This window comes from Rhinopithecus roxellana, chromosome 8 (assembly GCF_007565055.1).
Source record: "Rhinopithecus roxellana isolate Shanxi Qingling chromosome 8, ASM756505v1, whole genome shotgun sequence".
NCBI classification, from domain to species: Eukaryota; Metazoa; Chordata; class Mammalia; order Primates; family Cercopithecidae; genus Rhinopithecus; species Rhinopithecus roxellana.
The window spans coordinates 76,719,373-76,747,278 of NC_044556.1; the positions used below are offsets into that span (position 1 = coordinate 76,719,373).

General features: G+C 42.4%; 1 protein-coding gene and 1 pseudogene across 7 annotated transcripts in view; one reads left to right on the plus strand and one right to left on the minus strand.

Moving 5' to 3' along the window:
• Positions 1-27,906, minus strand: part of SRGAP2 (SLIT-ROBO Rho GTPase activating protein 2) — a 261,388-nt gene that overhangs the window by 210,840 nt on the left and 22,642 nt on the right. Inside the window, exon 1 of one of the 7 annotated variants that reach the window (XM_030935182.1) lies at positions 4,927-5,123. The exons of the other annotated variants lie outside the window; for them this stretch is intronic. The gene's annotated coding sequence lies outside the window, so the exon portion shown is untranslated. Of the gene's footprint in view, positions 1-4,926; positions 5,124-27,906 lie in introns of those variants that run through there. 7 annotated transcript variants of the gene reach the window in all.
• Positions 5,744-6,019, plus strand: LOC115899048 (annotated as a pseudogene).

Genomic DNA, 27,906 nt, shown 5'->3' on the forward strand with positions numbered 1-27,906 from the left:
TCACAGTGCTCACCCTTTGGGATTTCCACACATTATGCTAACCTAGAATCGTCCATCTATGCTAACCTAGAATGTCCAGATAAAAGCTCCTGTTTAGAGACTGGAGAGAAAATTGTCAAATCTGAAAGCCCACGAACTGTCTCAGCCAGGGGGAACACATGTAGGAAAGACTACAGAATCAGATGTCAGAAGCCTAATTTCAGATTGACCCCTACAGATTTATGACTGTGAGTAATTCACTTACTTTCTCTAGGCTCTGTTATTCTCTTTTTTTTTTTTTTTTTTTTGAGACGGAGTCTCGCTCTGCCGCCCAGGCTGGAGTGCAGTGGCCAGATCTCAGCTCACTGCAAGCTCCGCCTCCCAGGTTTTACGCCATTCTCCTGCCTCAGCCTCCCGAGTAGCTGGGACTACAGGCGCCCGCCACGTCACCCGGCTAGTTTTTTGTTTTTAGTAGAGACGGGGTTTCACCGTGTTAGCCAGGATGGTCTCGATCTCCTGACCTCGTGATCCGCCCGCCTCGGCCTCCCAAAGTGCTGGGATTACAGAGCTACCGCGCCCCGCCTGGCTCTATTATTCTCACATCAATAATGAGAAAAGAGGACCAAACAGTCCCCCAGATCCCTTCCAATCGTAACATCTTCTGACTTTATGATTAAAGAGTGGTACTAATAAGGCTAAATCTGTGGCTTAACCCCAATAGGAGTCTTCTCGGATTATACTAAGAAAACTATTCCACACAGACAGAGCCACTCTGACCATGTCCCTCTCTACACCAGCCATCATACAGATATGTGCCAATGGTATGGGAAGTCCTTTTTACAGAGGACATTGACTGATTAAGTAATAGGCTGATTTATTCATTCAACCAACAAATATTTACTAAGCACCTTCTAGGTATTTAGGGATACAACAGAACAAAACAGACAAAATCCCTTCCCTTATGGAGCTTACATTTTAGTGAAGGAAGAGGGGAAGTCAGATATCAAATAGGAAATATGAAGTGGGGTATGTTTTATGCAGAGTAGCCTAGAGGTTCTTGATAAGGTTGCTTTTTTTTTCTTTTTCTTTCTTTTTTTTTAATTATACTTTAAGTTCTGGGATACATGTGCAGAATGTACAGGTTTGTTACATAGGTACACATGTGCCATGGTGGTTTGTTGCACCCATCAACCCATAATCTACATTAGGTATTTCTCCTAATGCTATCCCTCCCCTTGCCTCCCACCCCCCGACAGGCCCCAGGTGTGTGATATTCCCCTCCCTGTGCCCATATGTTCTCATTGTTCAACTCCCACTTATGAGTGAGAACATGCGATGTTCGGTTTTCTGTTCCTGTGTTAGTTTGCTGAGAATAATGGCTTCCAGCTTCATCTATGTCCCTGCAAAGGACAAGAACTCATTATTTTTTATGGCTGCATAGTATTCCATGGTGTTTACGTGCCATATTTTCTTTATCCAGTCTATCATTGATGGGCATTTGGGTTAGTTCCAAGTCTTTGCTATTGTGAATAGTGCTGCAATAAACATACACATGCATGTGTCTTTATAGTAGAATGATTTTTAATCCTTTGGGAAAGGCCTTTGATAAGGTGACTTTTGAGCAACAATCCAAAGCAGTGAGCCATGCAGACACTATGGGAAGAATGTTCCAGGCAGAGGGAACAGCAAGGCCCTGAGACAGGACAGGGTCAAGCATGCCTGGCATGTTAAAGGAAACACCATGAGCCCAGTGTTTATTAAGAGGAGAAAGAGCAGGAAAGTAGTAGGAAACTCAGTGAGACAGATAGTAGGAGCCAGATCATATAAAAAATGGAAAGTCACTGGAGGATTTGAACAGAGGGGTAAACATGATCTGAATTCCATTGTAAAAGGATTGTTCTAGCTGTTAAATTGAGAGTAGACTGAAGGAGGCAAGAATGGAAACAAGGAAACCAGTTGGGAAACTACTGAGATAATCCAGGTGAGAGATGATGGCAGATGGGCCCAGGGCAACAGCAGTGAAGAGTAAAGAGGGACAGAGTCTGGGATATATTCTGAAGTTGAATCAATAGGACACTGGAGGACAGGACAATCTTGGAAAATCTTGGGACTACTGCAGAACCTAATGAAGCTAAACGGCACTAAAGTCCAACATCCGCTGTGGAATCCTAAGACTAGGGATTTGTTCATCTCTGTCACCTAGTATCCAACCCAGTACTTCGCACATAATGAGGATACAAAAAATCTTGAATGGAATAAATGCAGAACTGAATATATTCAAAGCCAAAAGATGTGCAGTTTGATAGGTCATTGGGAGACCAAAAAGCATCCGGTAGTAGACATATTTCACCAACAATGAATACCCCTCCCCTGAGTGAATCTATTTATTTTTATTAAAAGTTCCTCTTTATAACTTATTTCACAGTAGTAAGCAATGACGCTGACAACTTCAGATAATACAGCTAAGAATCTGAACAACCTGGCCATTTCCCTGAGAGGCCAGATGCAGTCACCAAACCTTACACCACCTCAGCAACTCCCATCTAAAATACAGGGACAAATATTACACAAACAGTAAGCTCATGTTCTTACAGATACTAAATCATGAGGGTAACTAAAAAGGTATGCTTATGAATAATAATATTATAATAAACAAGGAATAAAATAAGCCAAATCTATACTATTCCTATAGGAGAAGCTAATGGGCTACCCTTGAATGTGCTCCACTTCCTCTGTGAAGTTGAGAACAAAAATGTCTAGATTTTTTTTTCCCAATAGCACTGCTCTGAGAAAGGTGACAATTCCCAACTGCAGAAGCTCCTCGGTCAAGGTGACTCTTGAGAGTCCCAAAGTTCTTAACCCACAAAGACTGACAATGTACAATATATAGAAGCAGAAAACTGAGCATAGGAAAAAGGGTACATTATAAACTACATTCTGGCAGCAGTTTCCTGTTAGTCGTTGATCATCTTGAAGGGCTAAATTAAAACCCAACATTAATCAGGCAGTAGGTGTAAAAAACATCTTATTTACCAAAATAGAAAAAGGAGGAAGAAAAATAAGACATGTAAAGTGTTTGAGATCAAATTACATTGTAAGGGAAGCTGCAATATTTGGGAGACCAAGATCTAGATAGATTCATCAGCTGAGTTGGAAATCATTTGATGTGACCTTGGACTAATTATTTAATTTCTGTGCCTCTGTCTCCCATCCGTGCCTGAGTCTCCCTTCAATGTGAAGGAGAACAAATGATTTCAGCCCCCTCCTACCTTAACAGGGATGTTATGAGGCTGAGATCACCTCTCTGGTAGCTCCAGGGGTTCCCTGCAGAAAGGCACTCCACAAACCGAGGACACTGTCTTTAGTAGGATAATTAAGGATCTGGCTGCTCTTAGAAACACCCCCACAGTATGGAGGCTCCCTCTCCCTGGCATCATTTGGCTTCAGAGTTGGGCAACCAAATATGCCTACATAACATGACAAACTCAGGGTTTGGGGCCAGCATCTTGACAAATACTGTCAGGAGCCCTAGATGCGAATCCATTCTCACATATATAATAACTATATTCAAGTGTTTAATAAATATTTAGTAATGCTTTTAAGTCACCAGTATCTTCACAGAAATGACCATACTGTTGCCCATCTATTAGAAGAGATGGTGTTCAAGGTATGAAGTAGTAGAAGGTTTGTTTGTGATCAGGAACCCCTGGGCAAGTTAAGATCCTCAATTTCCACCTCTATAGGTGTAAGTATAGGCCTAACAATACTAAGGATTAAAAGTGAAATGCTGCTGGCGCAGCTCTGGGCTCACAGAAGCAGCAAAACAAGCACTAAAGCCCTCCTCCCTCCCACAGTTCTGCTCAATAAATAACAAGTGCTGTTAATTCTTTAATTGTGGATCCGAGGAAAATGAAACAGGGTTCATCCATAAACATCTTATCCGCCTTGATTCCCCTGTAACTCCTCGCTTGGAGCAGAGTAAACAAGCTGAACTTTAATTAGGATCATAACATAGAAATGATCCTAGGTAAGCCAGGCTCATAAACTCCAGACAATTGGGAGGAGACTGGTTTTTAATGGACTGCTCCATACCTGGCCTAGTCAATGAGAGAAGCAGACCCAGTCCTTTGTCCCAGCTTCCCAAAGAAATCCATTAGCCAGGCCCACATAGCTTCAGTTTGGATGTGGGGTCAGAGGCTTTCTATTCCGGTGATTGTGGTCTAAGAATAGAACTCCCAAACACAAGGCAAATGGATTCACAAGAATTGTGTTCATCTACTATCCACGTTACCATCTGAGGACTATTTAAAGCACAAGGCCAGAAAGCCCCTCTCTGAATGGGAGGACCAACAAGGGGAAACAGGCAGGGCATGTTTTTAATATAGTTCTGCTACAACTTGCAAATATAGTGCAACTTGTAGAGCCCCAGTCTGGATGCCAGGATCTTGAGATACACATCCATCCCCAACAGCTCAGATATCTCACTTGGCTCCCTGTCAACCATTGAGCAAGGAATGTCAAGTCCATTTGACAAATGGGCAAGTGGGAAGCATGGAGGGACAGATTTACACAGTGCTAAGTCCACTGCTAATAACAGAAACAGCTAAAGCTGATTGTGTGCTTCTACATGCCAGGCCCTTACTAGACATGTCACCTTCACTCACTCTAACTTCACAACTTCCCTATAAGATAGCTAGTTATTTTGTGCACATTTAGCAACAAGAACACTGAGGTTCTGGGAGATTAAGCAATTTACTCTCATGATAAAACATGTGGCGCAGCTAAGATTTGAACCCAGGTCTCTCTAACACTAGCACTTATTTGGGGTTTTGTTTGTACCATGCTACTTCTCTTGGTTTCTTTCTGCTAACTGCTAACTTAAGAATGCAAGGAACCTATAATCCAAAACCATACTCTAAACATTAAATCTCATAACTTGTAACTTACGTCATCAATTTGGTGAGCAAAGAGAATTAAGTAGTCCAGGGCCAACAGCAGAGTCTTCAGGGACAGATACCAGATCACAACTCCAATTAGGTGGGCTAAACAGATAAATTCCACATCAAAGGAACCTTTACTAGGAAAAAAATCACGTGACCTTCAGCCTCTGATAAGCCTTCATCTCATCATTTCTCCTGTCCTGACACCCCTACACTTCAACTAGCTTCAAATATTCTGTATCCACACCAAAGACTGATTCAGCACTTTGCAATCACAAACCCAAAGGCAAGTTCCCTGCGATTGCATCAGTATGAAGATTTTATTTTGCAAAGCTACTTCCCTGACCAGCCTCCCTGCCGCAGACCTCTTCAAATTTCCCAGATTAAGAACACATTCGAAGTGACAACTCCAGGCCTTACCATGTTCAACAAACTGGTCACAATGTGTCAGATGAAGGGCAAGATCAATTCTCTGGGCCTCTTGCATCTACATCTCTTATAGAAAGTTACCATCATCAAAATCTTTAGCATCACTCAAATCATCAACAATAATTAAAAGAAAAATAACACATACACACACACAAATTAGTAGCAAAGATAAGACAGTACAAGTAAGTGTGACACAGTCCAAACCAAGCTGGGCACATTCTCACAATCCCTTGGAAATAACTTTACCTGAAGGCTATGTGACTCATTTAACTCAGCACTAAGATGGAAAGGTCTAGGGCTCTACAGAAGCCCCCGGTAGGGAAGTGACTGAGGCCTGTGCTGGTGAAGGATGTGCCGTGTCGCTGGGTTCTGAGCCCGGGTGGTCGGTGGGTGGGATGGAGGCAACCTTGGAGCAGCACTTGGAAGGCACAGTGAAGAATCCCTCCATTGTTGGAGTCCTGTGCACAGATTCACAAGGACTTAATCTGGGTTACCGTGGGACCCTGTCAGACGAGCATGCTCGAGTGATATCTGTTCTAGCCCAGCAAGCAGCTAAGCTAACCTCTGACTCCACTGACATTCCTGTGATGTGTCTAGAATCAGATAATGGGAACATGATGATCCAGAAATATGATGGCATCACAGTGGCAGTGCACAAAATGGCCTCTTGACGCCTCATATCTGTTCTTCAGCAGCCTGTCACAGGAACTCGATCCTACCTATGTTAATTACCTTATAGAACTACTAAAGTTCCAGTAGTTAGGCCATTCATTTAATGTGCATTGGACAGTTTTCTATTTATTTGAGAGTCAATTGCTTTCTAATGCTCTATGGACCGACTATCAAGATATTAGTAAGAAAGGACCATGTTTTGAAGCAGCAGGTCCAGGTCACTTTGTATACAGAATTTTGCTATATTCAATAAATCTGTTTGGAGGAAGGAAAAAGCAAACAAGTCCCTGGTAGGAAAACTTCATGCTTTTCCAAGCCAGGTCTCCAGGGCCTGGCTCTGACATGGTTACCACTTCCACAGAGAAGTTGACAACAACTGGTCACATTCTTTTCTCTACCCTATTCCTCCCCATCAGGCGAAGACAGCTAACTGCTATGTATCTTATCTAAGGAGGCTAACTTGCAGCAATGATGTGGCACGACAAATGAGAAGTATGGGGATCTTGAATAGTCAAAGTACACAGTTAACATGAAAAAGAACAGGCTGTTCACCAAGTTAACAGTTGTCAAGTCAAGTCCACAGCCAGTATTTTCCCCATATTCATTTCTTATAAATCTATATCATCAGGAGAGACAGTGAAATGAGGCTCTAAGCTTCCATGCACCAATTTTAAAGGAAAAAAATGTCTTTTCTTCTAAGAGGGGCGCCCTAGCTATAACCTCTTTTGAGGTGGTTGAATGGACTTGGTGTTCTGAGTAAAAAAGAAAAAAAACAAAAAACAAAATTTTTTTTTCCCATTTAGAGAAATGGAGAAATTAAATGGTTTATATACAGACCCGATCCCTTTCATAGAGTTCGCTTGGAGGTAATACCACCAATTTCAGGCCCTCTTTGAAGAAATACCATCTCATGTTGGGTTCTAATTAAAGATACGCTGTTTTGCCGGGCGCGGTAGCTCACACCTATAATCCCAACACTTTGGGAGGTCGAGGCGGGTGGATCACCTGAGGTCAGGAGTTTGAGACCAGCCTGGCCAACCAGGTGAAACCCTGTCTCTACTAAAAATACAGAAATTAGCTGGGCATGGTGCAGGCACCTGTAATCCCAGCTACTCGGGAGGCTGAGGCAGGAAAATCACTTGCACCTAGGAGGCAGAGGTTGCAGTGAGCTGAGGCTGCACCACTGCACTCCAGCCTGGGTGACGGAGCATGACTCCATCTTAAAAAAAAAAAAAAAAAAAGTTTTAAAACATTAACCTGTAAGTTGTCAATATTAAATAATAAGCATTTAGGGTAGGGGCTGGATGTATAATACTAAGTCAAGGAAGTTCAAAATACAGATCATTCAGTAACAGTGGTAGTGACAAAAGAGATCCTGGCTAATGCTACCACATCCTAATCCTGTGGGAAAATGCCACCTGGAAACATTTCTATCAACCACACCATCAGATAGGGAAGCTGAGTAATTGGTCCAATTGCCAGACATTGACATATTCAAATCAATTAATCAGTAGTCACCAAGTGACTAAAAAATGGACGACACTCCGCTGTGTGCTACAGTATACATCAGGCATTTCTAGTCCTAGTCCTGCTCTTTAACTTTCAAAGGCAGATCAGGTTCAACCTTAATGTGAAAGAATAAACAATAAATCAGAGAGCATTTATCATAAATTGCCAAAGAAGGTTTAGTCCAGTCAGCCAAGGTACCCCACTATTTCTCAAATGCTAAACCCACTCAGAATGAGAGGAGCTGCTCCATCAACCAAATAGATCCAGATTGTCTCTATGGAAGAAGCAGCACAGCTGAGAAGCCCACTGCTCAAGACTACATCTGCCCTTTCTCTCTAGATTCCTTAGAAAAGAGAGCCACCCCCTCCTCCATCTCAGTCTGAGATGCACCAAGAATGAAACTTTCTACAAAAGAGGAAGGTCTGAAGGACACTAGCAACTGTCATGAGTTTCCCTATGACTCGAAGCCTCTTGGCTCTAGCATAGGGCAGCCGTAGTCCACATTCAGAAGCATCTTGTTTCCTGTTCTCTAGGTTAGAGCCCCAGCTAAGAATAGCACCCCATTCATGCTGCTGTGTACACATCCTTTTCACTTGCTATTTTCTCTCACACATGCATGAAGCCCGGGTCTTGTACATTCTCCAAGGTAAATGCAAATATTTATAAATGGGCACAAAGCAGCAGTTTTATTCCCTGTCCAGACTACAAAAAGGCACTACCCAGAAGAATTCCACGCCAGAGCTGAGTGACACAGGAATAGCTGGGCCACAGGCTCCCTCTCTGAAGTTCCAAATAGAGACTCACACTCAGAAATAGTAACCTAGTGGAAATACATATAGGATGCCCAGTACCTGTGCAGAACTTCACCTCTGTGCATGACCTAAACTTAAAGAAAACCAGAAGTCTGTAAAATTGATCTCTTTTTATTACATGGAATCACGTGAAATTATCAACAAAATGGTAATGTCATATGATTTAACCTAATAGAATCCTAAAAAGCAAATCAGGCATTTAGTTAACAAACAAGAAGGCAAAATCCATTGTTTCACAGGTGGCTCCACTATGGAACACCTTGTAAGACAGGCCTAGCATTATTAAGAAGCATCTATTTGCTCATGGTTCCATGTCTATATCCATATTTGTTCCTGGCCCTCAAGAGACATGGTACAGGCAAGTGAACAGGCAAATACCACACAGTATGGAAACTACTACTCTACAGAGAAGCACAAAATAAGAACCCTATATATAACTCAATTATAACATTTCTCAATGACACTGAATTCTGCCTGGTTGTTTGTATGTGAGCCTCACTAGTGAGATGATGCACGCTCAGAGGCAGGAACCCTATTTATTTGTCTTTAAATCCCCAGCATACAGCACAGTTCTTGCACACAGTCAATGCTAAATGATGTTTTTCCAAAGACTCAATGACTTAGAGGCCAAGTAGCCTCTGTAAAAAAGAGGTGAGTAGTGACATTTCCATTAATAACTTTCAGGTTTTTGGCCGGGCACGGTGGCTCAAGCCTGTAATCCCAGCACTTTGGGAGGCCGAGACAGGCGGATCATGAGGTCAGGAGATCGAGACCATCCTGGCTAACACGGTGAAACCCCGTCTCTACTAAAAATACAAAAAATTAGCCGGGCGAGGTGGCGGGCGCCTATAGTCCCAGCTACTCGGGAGGCTGAGGCAGGAGAATGGCGTGAACCCGGGAGGCGGAGGTTGCAGTGAGCTGAGATCCAGCCACTGCACTCCAGCCTGGGAGACAGAGCAAGACTCCGTCTCAAAAAAAAAAAAAAAAAAAAAAAAACTTTCAGGTTTTTATATTTTAGACCAGACTATTAATTATAGCACTGGAAAGAGAATAACAGACTCCTGATTACAGAACTACAAAGAAAAGCAGCCAGGGGGTGGCGGTGGGGAGACTATATAATCAAAATAAATCTGAAAATATAGACTAAAGTCTGCCTCTAACTGGGAGTATGGCAGCATCTTTTTGTCTCTCAATTTAATCTCTTTTTATTTCAACTGATTTTCCTTACAAGTACAACAGAACCGTCAAGTGCAAAAGGTGTAAAGGCGTTCTGCAAACAAAAGCAAAGGGGACAAACCCAACCACCACAGCTCAGGTGTGAGGGGTACCACGTGTCTTTTGGAAAAGAGTGTCCACCGGGGGATGGGGGAAGATGGGCACTATTGCCCTCTAGGAACTAGGATGCCTTTTATGAGTTCAAAAAAAGCCAAAAAAAATCAAATTCATATGGATACCAAGATAGGTAATTAAATGTTGAATTAAAGTGTCAACACGAGAGCAGAGATTAGGCTGACTGCCAGGTGGTCAGAGTTGAAAGAGAGAAAACACACATACACACAAACACACACGCAAACTCCTCCCAGAGTTAAAATAATAATAATAATAATAATAAAAAGTCATTTGGGTCACCTTTTAAACCCATAGAGCAATCATTTCTAAAAGAAACAGTAGGTACAAAACTAACCTCAAGAAAAACCCTCATCTGTCAAAGCTGAATATTCTGACGCAGGTTCAAGAAGTCTTGCCCTCCCATCAAATAACCAAAGCTTTGAGAAAGGGCAGCACAGAGCTCTCCCTAATATGAAATTTTTTATCTCTACATTAACTTCTAAAGAGACACTGACCCAAGCACCATACTGTTTGGAAGTAGAAGTCTTTATCCTAATGAATTGATCTCATCAATTTAGCTGCACATTTGATCCCAAGACCCTTTGTGGACCTGATAACCCTGGGGAGGCCCTTAAGTGAAGCTGTCCCTAGGGTGGCCCACTTCATCACAGTGACCAGCAGACAGGAAAAGGGCCACTGGGGAGATTCTTATTTTATTATGTAAGTCAGAGGAAGTCACGTTTAGCTCCTCTGCTCTATTGCAGCATCCTTATTTCTACCCGGTACAACAAGCAGATGTAGAAAAGGAAGTCTGTCTGCATAAATGAAAACAAAAGGGGTAGCCACTCCCATCTGATGGTAGGTGGTCCTCCACGACTACCTAATTACGAACACCCACAGTTAAGTTTCTCTCTCTCTTCTTCTCTCTCAAACCCATTTCTTTTGTTTTTTAGGGGTTTTGTTGTTGTTGTTGTTGTTAGCTTGTTTCTGAGACAGGGTCTTGCTCTCTTACCCAGGTCAGAGTGTCGAGGCATGATCACAGCTCACCGTAGCCTCCACCTCCCGGGCTTAGGTGATCCTCCGGCCTCAGCCTCCCAAGTAGCTGGGACAACAGGTGGGCACCACCAAGTCCAGCTCATTTTTAAATTATTTGTAGAGATGGTGTCTCCTTATGTTTCCCAGGCTGGTCTCAAACTCCTGGGCTCAAGCAATCCACCCACCTCAGCCTCCCAAAGTGGTGGGATTACAGGTGTGAGCCACAGCGCCAACCCAAACCCATTTCAATTTACTTCCAAGGAATGGAAGAAGTGCAAACGTCAGGTTCAGCAGCCCTATGGGAAAAGCACAGGCTTTAGAGGCAGACTTTGGGATCCTGGATCCCAGTTTCTAGGACCTGTGTGACCGCGAGCACGTATCTTAATTTCTGAGCCTTAGTTTCCTCACCTCTGAAAAGAGGACAATAATATCCACCTCACTAAGGTGGTGTGGGATAGTTGCTATGTTTGTTTTGATTTTGATTTTAGGCCTCTAAGGCCAGAGGTTTTGTGAGTGCCGGATGACTTAATTTCTAACTCAGGCAAGCAGAAACCGGATATGAAACTGAAGAAGACTGACATCCACATATGGCCTAGACATGAACAAATTCTGCTTGCTTGCATGCATGCATGGCTAGGATGCTAGCATTTCAAGGAGCCAGCTCCATGAGTTTATAGCCAAACTGGAGAACCATTCTATAGTGATGAGTACAGCACATTTCCACAGACATGCTCAACAGCTCTGCAAAATTCTCTCCCTAGTCTAGAATTCCTGAGTTGGCCAACTCTACACAATTGTTCTCAATAAAACCCAAAGACTGCCAAGACCAGTCAAGGTCTTTTTTTGTGTGTGATACGTTGTCTCTGTCGCCAGGCTGGAATGCAATGGTGCAATCTCAGTTTGTTGCAACCTCCGCCTCCTGGGTTCAAGCAGCTCTCCTGCCTCAGCCTCCTGAGTAGCTGGGATTACAGGCACACACCACCACGCCCAGCTAATTTTTTTGTATTTTGAGTACAGACGGAGTTTCACCATGTTGGTCAGGCTGGTCTCTAACTCCTGACCTCATGATCCGCCCGCCTTGGCCTCCCAAAGTGCTGGGATTACAGGCGTAAGCCACCGTGCCCGGCCCAATGTCTTTCTTTTTAAGGAACATAAAGTAACTCGAAAAAGACCCAGAGAATTCATTCTAACATGAAATCAGTCTTGCTAATAAAGTTACTTCCTCTATCAAAATCTATACTCTTCTCAAGATATCTGTCAAAAATTGTAACTGCTGCAGACATGTGGAAAAACTGGCTACACAGCAGCATAAACTCCCTCTGGCTAAAAAGTACATCAAAAATCTTTTCATTTGGCTGAGAGCAGTGGCTCATGCCTATAATTCCCAGCACTTTGGGAGGCTGAGGCAGGCGGATCACCTGAGGTTGGGAGTTCAAGACTAGCCTGGCCAACACGGTGAAACCCCATCTCTACTAAAAATACAAAAGTTAGCCCAGCATGGTGGCGCATGCCTGTAGTCCCAGCTACTCGGGAGGCTGAGGCACAAGAACTGCTTGAACCCTGGAGGCGGAGGTTGCAGTGAGCCAAGATCATGCCACTGCATTCCAGCCTGGGTGACAGAAAAAGACTCTGTCTCAAAAAAGAAAGAAAAAAAAAATCTTTTCATTTAACTTCCAGGTCAGGGTGTCTTTATATCAATTTAATGACAACCACAATACTAGCTACTACTCTTCTTTGGGGAAGGGGAACTAAAGAAGGTGGCCTCCAACTGCTTTCTCTTTCTCTTTGCTGCTGCCTCCTTCCAACCTACAAAAAAGGGAAGAGTCTGACATTCAGAATGAACCTTGCAAAGAGATTCTGTTTGCCAGCCCACAGGCATTTTGTTTGTTTGATTTGTTTTTCTGCTGTTGCCACTGCTGTCACCTTCCTGACCAAGAGGCCCACAGATTAGCACTTTTTTAGATTCATTTCTGGCAGTGAGTGGATTTGTAAAGATTGCATTTGTAGTATCTGCTGGGTCCCAAAAGTGTGGAAGTACAAAAGACCATAGGCTTCTCTTAAATTCAGCTCAGAACCAACCCCATGCCTCAGCTGGAAAAATTACTTCCATCAACGTTGCTCCCAAATGGAGCCCTTCCACCCTCTGCCCAGCTTCCAGCCCAGGCCCTGAGACCCACACAGCTGTTTGTTTTGGCACCTGCAAGCAGCTTGTTCACAAGCATCCAGACTACAGAGCAAGAGAAGTTTCAGAAGGGCCCTCCAACAAGGGAGTGGCCTGGGAAGAAAGTGACAGGCAGGGTCTAATGTCCCATAGTAGCTTGTTTTCACTGCCACTTTGGCTTTACCTACCATGGCCAGAAGCTATTCAAACACTCTGCCCAATGCCCAGTCACAGGATCCTATTAATTCTCTGGAATCAACAGAGTACCTACCCTGGTTCCCAGAAAGCCAAAAGCAAGTGTCAGTTTCTCCCTCTAGGCAGTCTCTAGACGTAAGGGTTCCTTTCACCCCGCCTAGAAGGGCCCCCAACCCTGAAAATAAGAAGCAGCACTATGAAAACAAACTACCCATTTCTCAACTGTTCAAAGATTAGACCTTGTACCACCTCCTTGCTGTCTCCCAAAGAGTCCTCATCTAAAAATGGAAATAATAACACAACATGCCTTGCTGTGTCTTCTGAAGACCCCTGAAGGGCTATGGATATGAACTAAGATAACATACACTCAGCATACTGCCTGGCACATTGTAAGCAGTCGATAAATATTACTTAGTACTGATATGATTTTTATTATTCTAAGAATGAGTTTTAGTTATTATTAAAAGAGTAATCTTCCTAAAAGACACATTGTTCCAATCCAAGCCCAAAAGCTCCACAGTCAATTTTCAGTTTCTCATGCAAACACAAGGAACCAGTATGGCAAAAATCCTAAACAATAGATACTCTATAGGTTCTCATTTGGATTTTGAGTACATTATGTAATACACACATATATCCATCTATTCAATAAAGAGCTGTTTGGCACCAACAAATATATAGCACTGAACTAAGTATATGTGTGTATGGTACATGATACATGAATATATACATACATGTACACATATAATTAAAAGATACATTCATATATATATATATATATATATCTAGTTAGTACTTCTGAGCACCTACTATAGACCAGACGCTATATCAGGAGACACTGGAGATACCCAGATAAGTAAGACAAGGGCCCTGCCATCCGAAAGCTTATAGTCTAACAGAAGAATTATGATAACAGGTGCTAAGATAAAATTCCCATAGCAATCAGTGGATGCAAAAAGGAGAGAGATATACAGGTGATACTTTCTTAACTGACTTGCCAACTTACGTGACATACTTCAACTACTCTTCAAAATAAACTGGCTAAGTTGCATAGCACACTGGAGGCTGGTTGTGTATTACTCACATTTACTCCCACCAGCCAGGTTGGCTGCTTCAGGGTCAGTAGTTAGTTCATAATAGGTATACTTGTTATTTTAATTACATATTAAATTATTATATAATACAAACCAGTGAAATGTGAGTGTAAAAATAGATATTTCTATGAAAGAGGTTGAATGCTTGGAAAAAACTTGAAGGCAAGTTGGTAAAAAAAAAAATGCTGCTGAATTAGATATGGGCAAGACAACAGTAAAAGGTTGTAGTAGCAGAGCTTAAAAATCTGGAGGAACTCTGCCCTTCATTTCTCAAATGTATTTCAGAACTTGGTTCACTTAAACTGAAACTGGAAATCACAGATCAAATGTTAAGTGTATAATTTATGAAAGAAAGTCAAAGAACTCTACTTGAAGGACCTATACTTTAAGAAAAAGCCCTGGCCCACATAAGAAGATTTGTGAATATGTGTACATTTAATTTTTTTTTTTTTTTTTTTTCCTGAGACAGGGTCTCACTCTTTCGCCCAGGCTGGAGTGCAGTGGTGTGATCTCGGCTCACTGCAACCTTTGCCTCCCAGGTTCATGCGATTCTCGTGCCTCAGCCTCCCGAGTAGCTGGGATTATGGGCACCTGCCACCCGCCTGGCTAATTTTTGTATTTTTTTTTTTTATAGAGATGGGGTTCAACATGTTGGCCAGGCTGGCATTTACATATTTTTAAGTTAAAATAAAATGCTAACTGGATGATGACATGTGCCTGTAATCCCAGCTACTCAGGAGGCTGACTGTAGGATGGCTTGAGCCTAGGAGTTAGAGACCAGCTGGAGAAATCACAGAGAGACCCTGTCTCAAAAAAATTAAAATAAATAAAATGCTAGAGAATTGTTTTGTCTTCGTTTTTAAAGACTCTCTGTTTTAACTGACTTTTGGAATTAACTGACCAATTACTAGTCCAATTGACCCAAATAAGAAGGTGTTTCCAGTATACCTGCCTATTTCTCAGTTTGATAGCAAAATGAGTTTATATTCACGTAGCTCAATCCAACCAGGTAGCAGAAAAGGCTGCCCTGGGATTTTATAAAATAGACCTGTTAAATACTTCTCAAGTAGATCAAGTGCAGGTGGAATACTAAATTTTAGCCGTATTTCAAAAGACTGAGATGCTAATGCCCGTGAACATGAGCTATACACTAACTACTCATGGCCTGAAGCACAGCCCAAAAGGTGAAGGATGTCCCAAATGCCACCTCAGTTTTGGTCACAGGTCTGGATACACACTTAATGGTTGATCCAAGCAACTGATGTTCCAACTTGACATGCGATGCTATCTCTGGAAAAAACAGTGTCACAGGTGTTGAGAAAAGGTACAAGTACCAACTATCAAAGAGGAGTAAGATCCCTTCCCAAAACCCCTTTATAGTCAGTCTAATACCTTTTGGTTTATTTGCCTAGAATGCTGGACTTCTATACCACATAACAAGATTCCACACACTGACATCATTAGTTTCTCACCAGTGTTCTGCCATCGAGATGCAGTTGGTCAAGAGAAGCAGCAGAGTCTCATGTCAAGAGAAGTCTGCAGCAGCAGAAAGACAAGTAAAAAGGGAGACCTCAGTGGAATTTGAGTCACCTGACATTAGTCTTAGATATTTAAAATACAGAGAATCCCACTGATGGAGGAGAGAAAAATAACCTTTTTTTTTTTTCTTTAAAGACAGGCATTGGTATGAGTGAAAGGAAAAGAACTGGGGAAGCCTTTGTATATGGAGAGCTCAGTTTATTTTTATTCTCTGCCAATAGAGGCAAGGTAATTCTATAAGCATCATCTAACTTTCTCACTAGAAGCAAAATAGAGTAAGTCGTTAATGCCTCGCACTCTAAACTTCCAACTCCAGAATCACTTGTTTTTTCCCCGAAAATTAAATTGATTTTTACAGAATGGTATACCCAAATGTGTGATTTCAAAGGCAGATCCCAAAACTGATGGGATCCTCAATGAGAGAATGAGGAGGCATTCTCAGTTTCAACTTCAACTTATTTTCTTCATTAGGGGTAGGCCTAGATGACTTCAAAAATCCCTCTCTTTCCCAAAATCTATGATTTCAAAGAAACGAAAGGAAATGAGTTTTAACTATAGCTGTCAAATTTTATGTCAGGTATCAGCAAGAAATTCCTAATTTGAAAGCTGTCAATCAATGAAACAGGTTTCAAAATAGGTTGTGGAATCTTCTTCCCCAGAGACAGTTAAAAATATAGACTAGGCAGCCATCTGTCTTGGTGGGATACAGCCCTTCCAAGAGGCCAGCATCAGAACAAAACCCTTCTTCCCTCCCTCCCAGGGAGGCCAAGAATGAGAAGTGATTAAGGGCTATGAAGAATAAAGGAAGGAGACAGCAGCCCAATCAGGCCCAGGTGAAGCTGTGAGCTAGGCGGCTGAGATTTCCTGTAGAAAAGGAAGATACAAGCTGCAAAGAGGAATATACAAGGGGAAAAAGACAGGAAATAACCACAGGGCTGTGAACTCTTTGAGGAGGGCTGCGCCAATCTGCTTCCCAGCTGCAGCAGCTCAATTTGGTCCTGGGGACTGGGAGCTCAGCCACAGCTCCTTGGGGAGGGTATTCATGAAGCCTAAGTGGAAAATGGGAACTGTCAAATAAATCCAAGATTTCCCCAGGTGACCAGCAGCATCCATGAAATAGCTCCAAAAAGTTTTCCTTTAAAATACATTGTCTTTTTTTGTTCCTTGCCACTTTCCTTGGCCATCTATAATCTTACCCATTTCCTGCAGTTATTAACATTTCTTTCATTACTGTGGAAAGTTCTCTTGGGGCATAAAAACGAATAAAACCTTCATGGACCTTTGGAAACTTAACCCCAATGGGAAATGGAAGAGACAGCATTGCTATGGACTGTCACCTCTGCAAAAGTGGGACTGTCCCGCTTTGCAGACATGAGCAGCTCTCTGTCCCCATCTCTGTATTAACACTTCAGATATACACACTTGGGGCTTTCAACTAAGTCTTTATTTCTGCTACTGTGTCTCCTGAAGAATACTGGAGTCAGCCATGCAGCACTGTCACATGAGGATTCAGGTACCCAGCTTTGCTGGTAGACAAAACACAGAAAGCCCATTATTTTCTAAGCTCCCCATATTCAAGAGGCCCCCGCAGGGGAAAGAAGATGGCAGTAAGGTCAAGGACTCAATATCAAGGACTTACCAAGCTGAGGTATGCAGCAAAGTAAAGATGGAGGCCAGGGATGGCCACCAGCTGCTAAGAGCTAGACACTGGGGAGTACAGGGCAAAACTAGTGCCTGAGGCTCAGTGCTCTCAAAAAGAATTTTTTTCTGGTTGAGGTTGCCAGCTAAGGAGAAACCTGAAGCTCAAGCATGCAGTCTGGTGATTTTTTTCCCCCTTCAGCAAAGCCAGAGAAATTTGTAGAGATAACTAGAAGAAAATCAATACCATAGGGCCCAAGATTTAAGATGAGCCTTTGCAGAGAAGAAATCTGAGTCTGTTCTGTCCTTGCAGCTGTCTTAGATCTACTCTAACAGAAGATATCAAACTTATTGAGAAGAACAGGAAACAATGGACAGGAAAGGGCCCTAAAAACTCAAATAGCCCAAAATGAATGAAAGAGATAATCATAATAGCACAGGGCTGCTCCCAAACTGGGTGGCTAAATGGGAGCAAATAGAAAAGTAGAGACCACCATTCTGGATCATATCCTGTGGCCACCTGAGGGGCTTAGTGAAGGCACCTATCTTCCATCTCGCTGGTCTGGAGGCAAAGCTGGCTATGAAAAGGAACAGGCTCCCAACCTGCTGGATGCCACACAGCAATACCAGGGAGGAACTCTGGTCCAGCACCTGGGTAAACACTGTGACTCTCCGGAATGTCCCGAACACTACAGTCAAAATCTAGGACTTAGGAACAGTATAATGGGGAATATCTCCCTTTAAAACCTAACTCAGTTACAGAGGGAGGGATCTGTCTAGGACCTGATCTGCTGTGAAAGTTTCTACTATAAAACTTGGGGTTTGCTCATTTTTCAGAACTGGGATCTTCAACACCTTTGGGATTCATTCATCGGATATGGAATTCAGACTGCTTAAAGCCTTGGGGAACTGCAGCTAGGCAGCAGAGAGCTAGCTGGTTTCTAAGGAGGAGACTGAGCAGACAGAAGTACAGATACAGAAGTAGAGCATCCTCTAGAGGTTGCCTAGTCCGCTGCCCCACCACCTCCTGCTCACTCACACCCCTCCCCCGCAGCAGGCTACCAGGAAGCAAGAGCAGACAGGTGAGCTGGTGTCCTGTTTTTCAAGCTTTCCTGGGAAGGAGAACCCACATAATTTTTCTATAGCCTGGAGCTGGTAAAAGAAGGGAAGGAAGGAACTAACAATGGAGTAACCAACCCACTAACTTCCCATTCACTCTCATAACTCAACATGATGAGGTGGGCTGGTCGGCAGCCAGGACTGTCTCCAGAAGGATATGGCTGAAGGGCTGTCAAGTTTGAGTGTGGGACAGTGAAAAGAGCATTGCATTAGACATCAAAAGATAGGAGGACTTGGGGAAGGAAAGAGGAAGATTAAAGCCAAGGAACATGAAGGGACTTTTTCAGGTGATAGAAATGTTCAACCTATTGATTATAATTGTGGCTACACAAGTATAAATACTATTTGTCAAAACTCATTGAACTATAGGTTTCAAATAGTGAATTTTATTGCACACAAATTATACCTGAATAAAGTTGTTTTTAAAAGAAAAAGCATGCATTCTAAATTCTGATCCTGCCCTATTAACTATGTGACCTTGGCCATGTCACTTAGCCTACCTAATGCTTCAGTTTTCTCATACTTTAAATGGGATTACTAATTTCTGACCTGCTGGCCAGGCGAGATAGCTCACGCCTATAATCCCAGCACTTTGGGAGGCCAAAGCTGGTGGATTACCTGAGATTAGTTCGAGACCAGCCTGGCTAACACATGGCAAAACCCCATCTCTAGTAAAAATACAAAAATTAGCTGGGCATGGTGGCGCATACCTGTAATCTCCACTACTTGGGAGGCTGAGGAAGGAGAATTGCTCGAACCCAGAAGGTGGAAGTTGCAGTGAGCCAAGATCACGCCACTGTACTCCAGCCTGGGCAACAGAATGAGACTCTGTCTCAAAAAATAATAATAACGATAATTTCTGACCTGCTTATCTCACAGGATATTTAAGATCAGATGAGATATGAAATGAGACCCATTTTAAAAAGCACAAAATGCTAAGCAAATAGGAGGTATCAATAATTAGGTTGCTTCCACGATACTTGGGATCTCCCTGGCTATGTATTTTCCGGTGATCTTAAGAAGAGAAGATTCTGTTCTTTTTAACTGACGATGGTTCAAAATCTTTCCTCTGGGAAATCTTGACCTGAGTGTTCTTTCTACTTGCTTCAGACTATCTGCTTGCTCACCTCTCCACTATGTAAACGTAACTTAACTGTGGGCGCTCAGGCCCGTCTGGCTACTACAGATAAGCACCCCAGCCCAGGAGCACAGACACTGAACACAGCTGCCTGACCAGAATGCAGACACCAGGGCAGATACCATTCTGAAGCTGTGGACTCTTCCCTTTCTGGGGAAATCAGTGAGTTGATATTTTCTATGTTGCCACAGAGAGCTCTTTCTGGCAAAACAAACGGAAAGAAAACACAGGATCTCCTCACCGAAGCACAGAATGGGGAAAAACACCAAAGCCTGGGCAGCTGGGCAGTTAGGTACAAAGCTACCCAGTGAGCAGACTTAACTAAAAGGGACTGTGATGATCTACTCCAACAATTTCATTTTTAAAATTAGGAAACGAGGCTGGGCATAATGGCTTACTTCTGTACTCCCAGCACTTTGGGAGGTGGACGCAAGTGGATTGCTTGAGGCCAGGAGTTCAAGCCAGCCTAGCCAACATGGCGAACCTCTGTCTCTAATAAAAATTCAAAAATTACATGAGTGTGGTGACACACGCTTGTAATCCCAGCTACTGGGGTGGCTGAGGCACAAAAATCATTTGAACCTGGGAGGCAGAGGTTGCACTGAGCTGAGATCATGCCATTGCACTCCAGCCTGGGCAACAGAACAAGACTCCATCTCAAAAAAAAAAAAAAATTAGAAAACTAATTATCAGAGAGGCCAAGGGTTCAAGGCTAAGCAAAATTGTTAAGTAGGTCCAACTGGAGGTGCTTCAATCTTTTGATTTTAGCCCCATATACCTGCTTACTTCCCCCCAGAGTGCCCTCCCTCACTAAACTGGCATCTAGTAGCCTTAGACCCTTATCAAAACCTTGTAAAGAAACAAATGGAATCTCACACTAAAGTATAAATAAACAGCTAGCCTTTTGAGTGAGATACAATAAAAGAATGTTTTAAAGAGAAAAAGCTACCAGTAGAAGAGATGTCTTCAGTCCATCCACCTCCAGGGGACCTTGACAATAGCCCTAAAATCATACCTAATATGCGGTTTTGTACCCAGCTGTAGGCAAATAGGGTACCAAAGCTTGAAACTCTTCCAGATTAGCTCAAGTGGGCTTACAAAGAAGTTCAAGTGGACCTGCAGAGTGGTGGGTCTTATCTCCAAGCCCGAGCTATAAGTAGCAACACTATTCTCTAGAAAGGCATTACACATCTTGCATAAATGAGAATCAGAGCTCCCCATACAATGCTGCCACTGCCACTCTTCCTTGCAAAAGTCCGTATGTTAAGAATATCATTCTGGGCTGGGTATGGTGGTTCACGCCTGTAATCCCAACACTTTGGGAGGCCGAGGCAAGTGGATCACAAGGTCAGGAGTCTGAGACCAGCCTGGCCAATATGGTAAAACCCCATCTCTACTAAAAAAAATACAAAAATTAGCTGGGCGTGGTGGCGTGTGCCTATAGTCCCAGCTACTTGGGAGGCTGAGGCAGGAGAATCGCTTGAACCCAGGAGGTGGAGGGCAGAGGTTGCACTGAGCCGAGACCACGACACTGCACTCCAGCCTGGGCTCTGTCTCAAAAAAAAAAAAAAAAAAAAACTGCTCCATGAAAGCAGGGACTTGTTCTGTCTTGTTAATAACTCTATCTCTAGCACCAGACCAAAGCCTGGTACATAGTGGGCATATATAATCATGTGTTGAGTACATGAATGAATTAGTGATTGAATGAATGAATTTTTTTAATGCACTGAACCAAATGCCTTTGAAGACAGTATAGGGCCCTCTGGTACCACAGAGGCTGTGTTGTGGGTCACGCCAGCACTCACGAGAAATGCCAACGCTGGCATACACTTCACCAACAGACAGATATATCTGTAAGATGCAGGGGTAAGTTCAAGTGCTTCCATGAGGCATTTCCATAATAAATTATTAGCATTCATAGGCTAGATACCTATAATGCCAACTTCAGCATCGATCTAAAGGAAACCTATTCATTTAAACTGACAAAAACATGCTGTCGTTTTCATTTCCATTACAAAGCATGCCAATGTAGCAGAAACATTTTGATTGATTGAATTGGTTTCTCTCAATCTGCGTGGCAATTGATCAGCTTACCAAGGGACAAATAGTTCAACAATTCAAGTCAAAAGCAGAGAAACCTTTTTTCTTTACTTATGAGGCATTTAAAATATATAGAAATTATGAATACTTAAAATTCTCTTATGGGAGATCCTAAATAAGGTAAGATGTGTATGTGTGTATGTATATGTATGTGTACATATATATTATCTCTCTCAACACATAACCAGAAGAACTGCTGCAACTGCCTGTGGCAGACTGCTTCCACAGCCCAGTAAGTGATGTACCACTTCATCTCCATCAAGACCTTAATTCCTGCCCCTAAATAATAAATGCGGTAACAAAACTGGAAGCACTTTGAGTCTCTAAAAGAAGCTATAGAAATCCTGAAAGAAGAAAATAACAAGTACAAATAGAATCTCTGAGAGGACAAAAAAAAAAAGTGTTGCATAAAAAGAGAGTCAAGGTGTTAATTGCTGAAGAGTCCTTCAGGTTGAAGAAAAGGATCCTTGATATGCTGTATCCTGCAGCCCCTTCCTTCTTTTCAAGGAATTGCAGAGATCATGTCCATCATTCCTATCAATTTGTTTATTCAGTGGCCTTTTGACAGCCAAACTGCTAGGAGCTGCTCAGGTGCAGCACAGTCAAGCAGGCCTGCACAAGTTTCCACCACACCCAGGCTTCAGCTTGGTAGAAAATGAAAATGGTCAGAAGAGTTTTAATGAGTTGTTAATGATTTAAGTACTCACAGTGATATGCCTGCAAGATAAGACAAAAGGAACTTAGGAGCAGTGAAACCAAATCAAACCAATAATACATTCAACAGTTATGACTACAATTACACAACTTCTGCATACATGTAGGAAGCTTCCCAAACAGAATCTGGACTGAAACGTCCCAAGGTGTAGCCTGCTGCCTCCACTCAGAAGCCCACCCATACCCTTGCTAACAAAGTATTCTACACTTTTCTTTAAACTCTCCTGGAATTCAATAGGCTTCCTTCATAATTTTATCTTATTGCTCCACAAAAGCTTGGCTTCTAACGTCAACCCTACCTCTCATCTGCTTACTGAGGACAGGACGAAACTTGAGTTGTTCCCTGCAGACAAAAGTACAATGGTCGACACTAAAGATCAGCTATTTGAAGTAAAACTGGTTTTAAGCAGGTTAATAAACCCCAGGCTTACAGGTTCTCACTCTTGGTATATTTTTCTAACACACCCCAACAAGATAAGAGATTGGAAAATGGCTCCCTTGGCTGGTTAAGAAGGAATGTAATCTTTTTTTTTTTTTTTTAAAGGCACTGATGGAATTACCCTGCTAGGGAACCAGCATACATATGTCATTCCTTTGTATAGTATTTTTATAAGTATTTGATTTTGTTTACCCATTTCTCCAACTCGGGAATAAAAAGGAATCTCAGATCTACGAAAAGTACCTCCAATTTCTCATTCTCAGCTTCAAAACAAATTAGTTTAACATTAATCAAGACACTTAGGTTGCTGTGAAGTAAGAATGATACTAGGTCATGATTAAGATGGTTCTCCAAACTATCAACAAGACTGTCTAATCACTTGTTATAAACCCAACACTATGTTAAACACCAATGGCAGGTACAAAGGAAGTATGAAATAAAGTTCCTGTCATCCACACCTAACAACCTAAAGGTAGCCTTCAATTAATTTACTGATAGGGTATATTGCATAATAAGTTTTATAAATTTGTTGTTTGAAGTTCAAACACATTTCGCCATAAAAGGCATGCTATCGTGTTTCAGTTTTCATGCTGGTAGAAAACTGTCTTAGCCTCTAATGTAATTGAGATATCAAGTACTGTATGTGCAAATGAAACACAATATTAAAAACTGCTGTAACATTAGAAATATCAGACATGTATCTGGCGCTTTGTGCGCTTGAAAGAGTTCTTCATATATATAAACTTCACATCATAGTATATTATTTGATGATACATGGTCGTATTGTCAACTGTTGGAAGAAACTGAGGCACAGAAAGCCTAGAAACTTTTCCAGAGTCACACAGTTACTAAGTAGCAGCAGGGCGCTCACGCTGGCCTTCCAACTCTAAATTCCGTTCTCTTTCCACTAGTGTAAAACTGAGTAAGAAGGAGGTGTGAAGTGTTTTGTTTTGCTTTGTTTTTTAAGACTGGTGGCTGAGAAAGAGGAAATTTTATTTGAGAAAGACAGGGAGGTAAGTGAAAACTTTTAGTGATTCAAAAGGAGGCTTAAGGGCACTTTTAGAAGCTTTCAAGGTTGACGAAGCTGGTGTTTATAGCTTTCATTTCACTTGGAGCCTTGTGGCCAGGCTTTTCCTCCTTTTTTCAGGTTTCTCACTGGCTCTTTTCAAGTTCAACTGCCCCGATTAGAGTATGTTTGGTTTGGGATTTAACTCATGAATAGGAATACACCAACAGCAAAGAAGGGTTGGAACAGACTTCCTTGAGGTTACTGGATAAGCACTGGAAAAGAGAAGAGGAATGAGGAAGACAAAAGTACAGATAAGATAAATTGCCTGAGGCAGAGTTAACTACACAGCAACCCTTGAAAGGAAGGTACAGGGAAAAGGGGTTGAGGGAGGGTATTATTCTATGAAAGAGACATGGGACAGATGTTGAGACAGCCCTCACCACTGTGCCATCAGGCCAGGGCAGCAGCAGCTACAACTCAACTATGCATAAATAGGTCTTGCCCTTAGTGAAGGTCTACAGTTGAGAAGACATCTGTGAAATTAGCAGGTGACAGCAAAAATAATCCCACATATATGCCTTTCAAAAAATCTCTCTAACCAAATAAAAATGCAAAGAATTTCATTCATTCATTCATTCATCCATCCAATAAACATTTATTATACACTAAGCACTGTGCTAGATGCTAGAAAACAAAGATAAACAGAAATAGTCCCTGCTCTCAAAGAGCTCACAGCTTAGCAAACAAGAGTGATGTGTAAACAAATACATGCAAAATAGTGTGATTGGTACGACCTCATTTTGTTAAACAGCGAGTACAGTATTGGCACAGTCATACTTCAAGCATGAACAGAGCCCAAGAGGTTCCCCAACGTGCTCAACTTGGCAGACTTGCTATTTATCACTTACCCATCCGTATTCAGAGGCTCGCACTCATACTTAGGCCAAATCTCCATTATTAATCACATATTTACCAGCTAAGTCACTTTCCTAATGTCTACCCTGCCCAAGTCACTGTTTTGTTTCTAAGAAGGATGAAGGTGTGTATTCATCTATCTCACCCAAGTTGTGTAAGGCCAACCTGAACTCGGGGCGGTGCAAAAGGGGTTCACCATAACATGGCATGTCATTTCAAGTATGGCCCAGAAAGCAACAGGTGATTCACTTTAACAAACATACTTGAGCCAATGTTATATAGGTCAAGTCTCATCAAAACAAACACCAAGAGATGGTCCACTTTCTTCTGTTGCAGCAAATAAAATCTTAGTATATATTTGTTTGGGGTATGTAATTTGCAAAGCTGATACACAAACATTACTTCATTTAGTCAACACAGCAACCCTTAGACATAGGAATTATATGTTCATCCTATATCTGAAGAGGCTGAGGCCAGGAAAGGTTAGAGACTTACCCAGGGCCACATAGTTGATGGCAAGGGTCAGAGCTACCACTGGTACCCAAGCCTCTGACCTCCAGCTGAGTGGTCTTTTTTCTACCAAAATGTGGCTTAAACCTCTCCAGCCAACTGTGGGTAATCTCTGTTACACAGAAATAATTTAAAAAGAAGGACAGTAATAACTCCTATAGTCTCCTTGGATTGAACACACTGGATGAGAAGTACTCACAGGCCACTCTCCTCAAAACAGAAATAACACTAAAAATTCAAAGCCTTTGGAAGTGAGAATGGAATACATTAAGTTCAACTGCCAATATCTGAAATATAATTTCCTATAAATGGCTTTAGCCTGAGCCCCTCTTTCAACATATCCTACAATCACAATCTCCAATCAAATCCTCTATCAAAGAGCCATCTCACCATCCCAAAATTATTCAAATTGAGGAGATTAACCACTCCTGCCTCCACACCCTGAAACAGCACCAGCACCACCCAGTCATGTTTTGCTGAACTCAGCCTCTCCCACACTCCCCAGGCTCTCTTTAAAGTAACTTGTTCTTTAGCCAGCTCTTCAGTCACCCATGGGAGGTCAGGTGGTGGAGGGTGCTGGCAGGGCTTGACTTGACTTTTCTTTCATTCCCAGCTGACCCTCATAAGGGGGCCTCCAACCAAACTCAGAGCAAGGCAGCTCAGAACTCCAGTTTTCTCTCTCCTTGTTTAGCTGTGCTCTTTCCCTACAGGGCATGGGGAAGAAAATGCTATTAATTCCTGCACACAAACACGAAGCCCCTTCAAGGGAAAATATTTCTCAAAGTGAAAGGTAAGAAGCTGCAAAAGGAGGTCAGGTAATTTGGCACGTATAGGAGGTGTCATCTATTTCACAGTTTCTCTGCAACATTTCCAATTTAGAAGAAAAGAAAATGACAGATTTAATGAAAGGCGGATGGGGGTGGCATTGTCACTTGCCTAATGAAATTCCTGCTTGAATGGAACTGTCATCTCAAACTCAGGGTGTCTAAAATAACGCTCATTCTCTCACCAACTGCTGCACCTCTTCCTGGCTTCCATATGTCTATTTCTGCCATTGCCACCATCGTTCTCCCTGTCTCCCAAACTAAAAACCTCAGGCATTCCTGACTCTTACTTCACCCCTAGGCCCCACACCCATCTCAGCAGTTCATCTTCCCATCTTAGTGGCATCTCTTAATTACAGTGTGGTCAAAAATGGTATCCAAGATAAAAGAACCAGCAGGCTTTGGAGTTGGACAGACCTGAGCTGCAGTCCCTATTCCACCACAGGTCATCATCACTTCGGATCATCTCCCTGAACTCAAGTGTCTTGTTCAGTAAATAGGGACTCGCAATTCCCTCATAGGTGACTCTAGTAATTGATCACATTTAACAGCATGTTTGCAGCACCTACCACAGGGCCTGGTATGCTGTGTGGGCAGGAACAAGCCTCTTGCCCCCATCCAGGCAACTCAGAGCAACCAGGGAGTCCCTCGGAAACGACTTCATCAAACTTCATCTCTTCAAGTCAGAGTGCCCCCATTGTTCTCTGTTACCCCAGTATGAAGCCAGACTCTGGCTGATCTTCAAGGTCATCAAAAACTATCCAGTTTGATCTTACTCCTCTGTCTATGACTCCTCTGCTCCAGCCCAAGAGTCTACTCACTCACTCAGCACACATTTATTGGGTGCCTACCACATGCAAACATGGTGCTGGAGGCTGGGAATGTTGAAATGACAGGCTGCCCACTGCCCACCCTCAAAGAACTCACAAGCTTTCTGGTAGTGAGTGTGGTCTGGGGGAAGGAGCATGGGGGTGGGGGTGGAGGTGGATAAAACCATCATTGTATTACAGCGTAGGAAGTGATGCAGGAGCGGTAAGCACGATGGGGGCTGTGGGAACTCCACTGAGGGAAGACACACTGCCACTGTTCTTTCCTCCTACTCTCGACTTAGCCAAATCCTAGTCCATAAATCAAGGTCTTATTCATTCTGGCCCACACCTCTCCCATCTCAAAATTCCTCAAGTTCTTATCAACACCACTCATTCTCAGTCATCCACTGGCTGATGTCATTTCTTGTATTGCTGTGGGTTAATTTTTTTTTAATTACTTTCTTATAGGTAGGCTTCTTTTCTCCATGGTTTCTATGATCATAGACGATAAGGACTAGGCTCTAGACAGTTCCAAATCTCTCATGAAAACTACATACTCATTATTTGTGGTATGGTTGATATATTTGGAACTACTAACAACTGCAAAACAACACATTCCTTTCCCTTTGAAAAACATGCACTTCCCTTGCTGCTAGGTCCTGAGTTCTGTGTGTCTTACACTTTTCATTCAACCCAAGATAAGAGACGAAACCCTTGCTATCTCAAACAACTATCCAAAATGTAATTTGTTTAAAAATTGTAGTTTTTAACTTTTAAAATTGTTCCATCTAAAAAGTTCTTCAAATAAAATCTTAGTGGGACACCCAATATCGTGAACATAAAAGCAGAGCTATTCTGGTTGGAATTATGGGGACATCCTAGTGCCACTACCTCAAAGGGGAAAACATTCGATTCCCTTATCAGCAACCCCTGATGTACATCCAGGGGCAGCACCACTACAGCATGATGGAGAACTCATCTTGCCCACAAATATGTG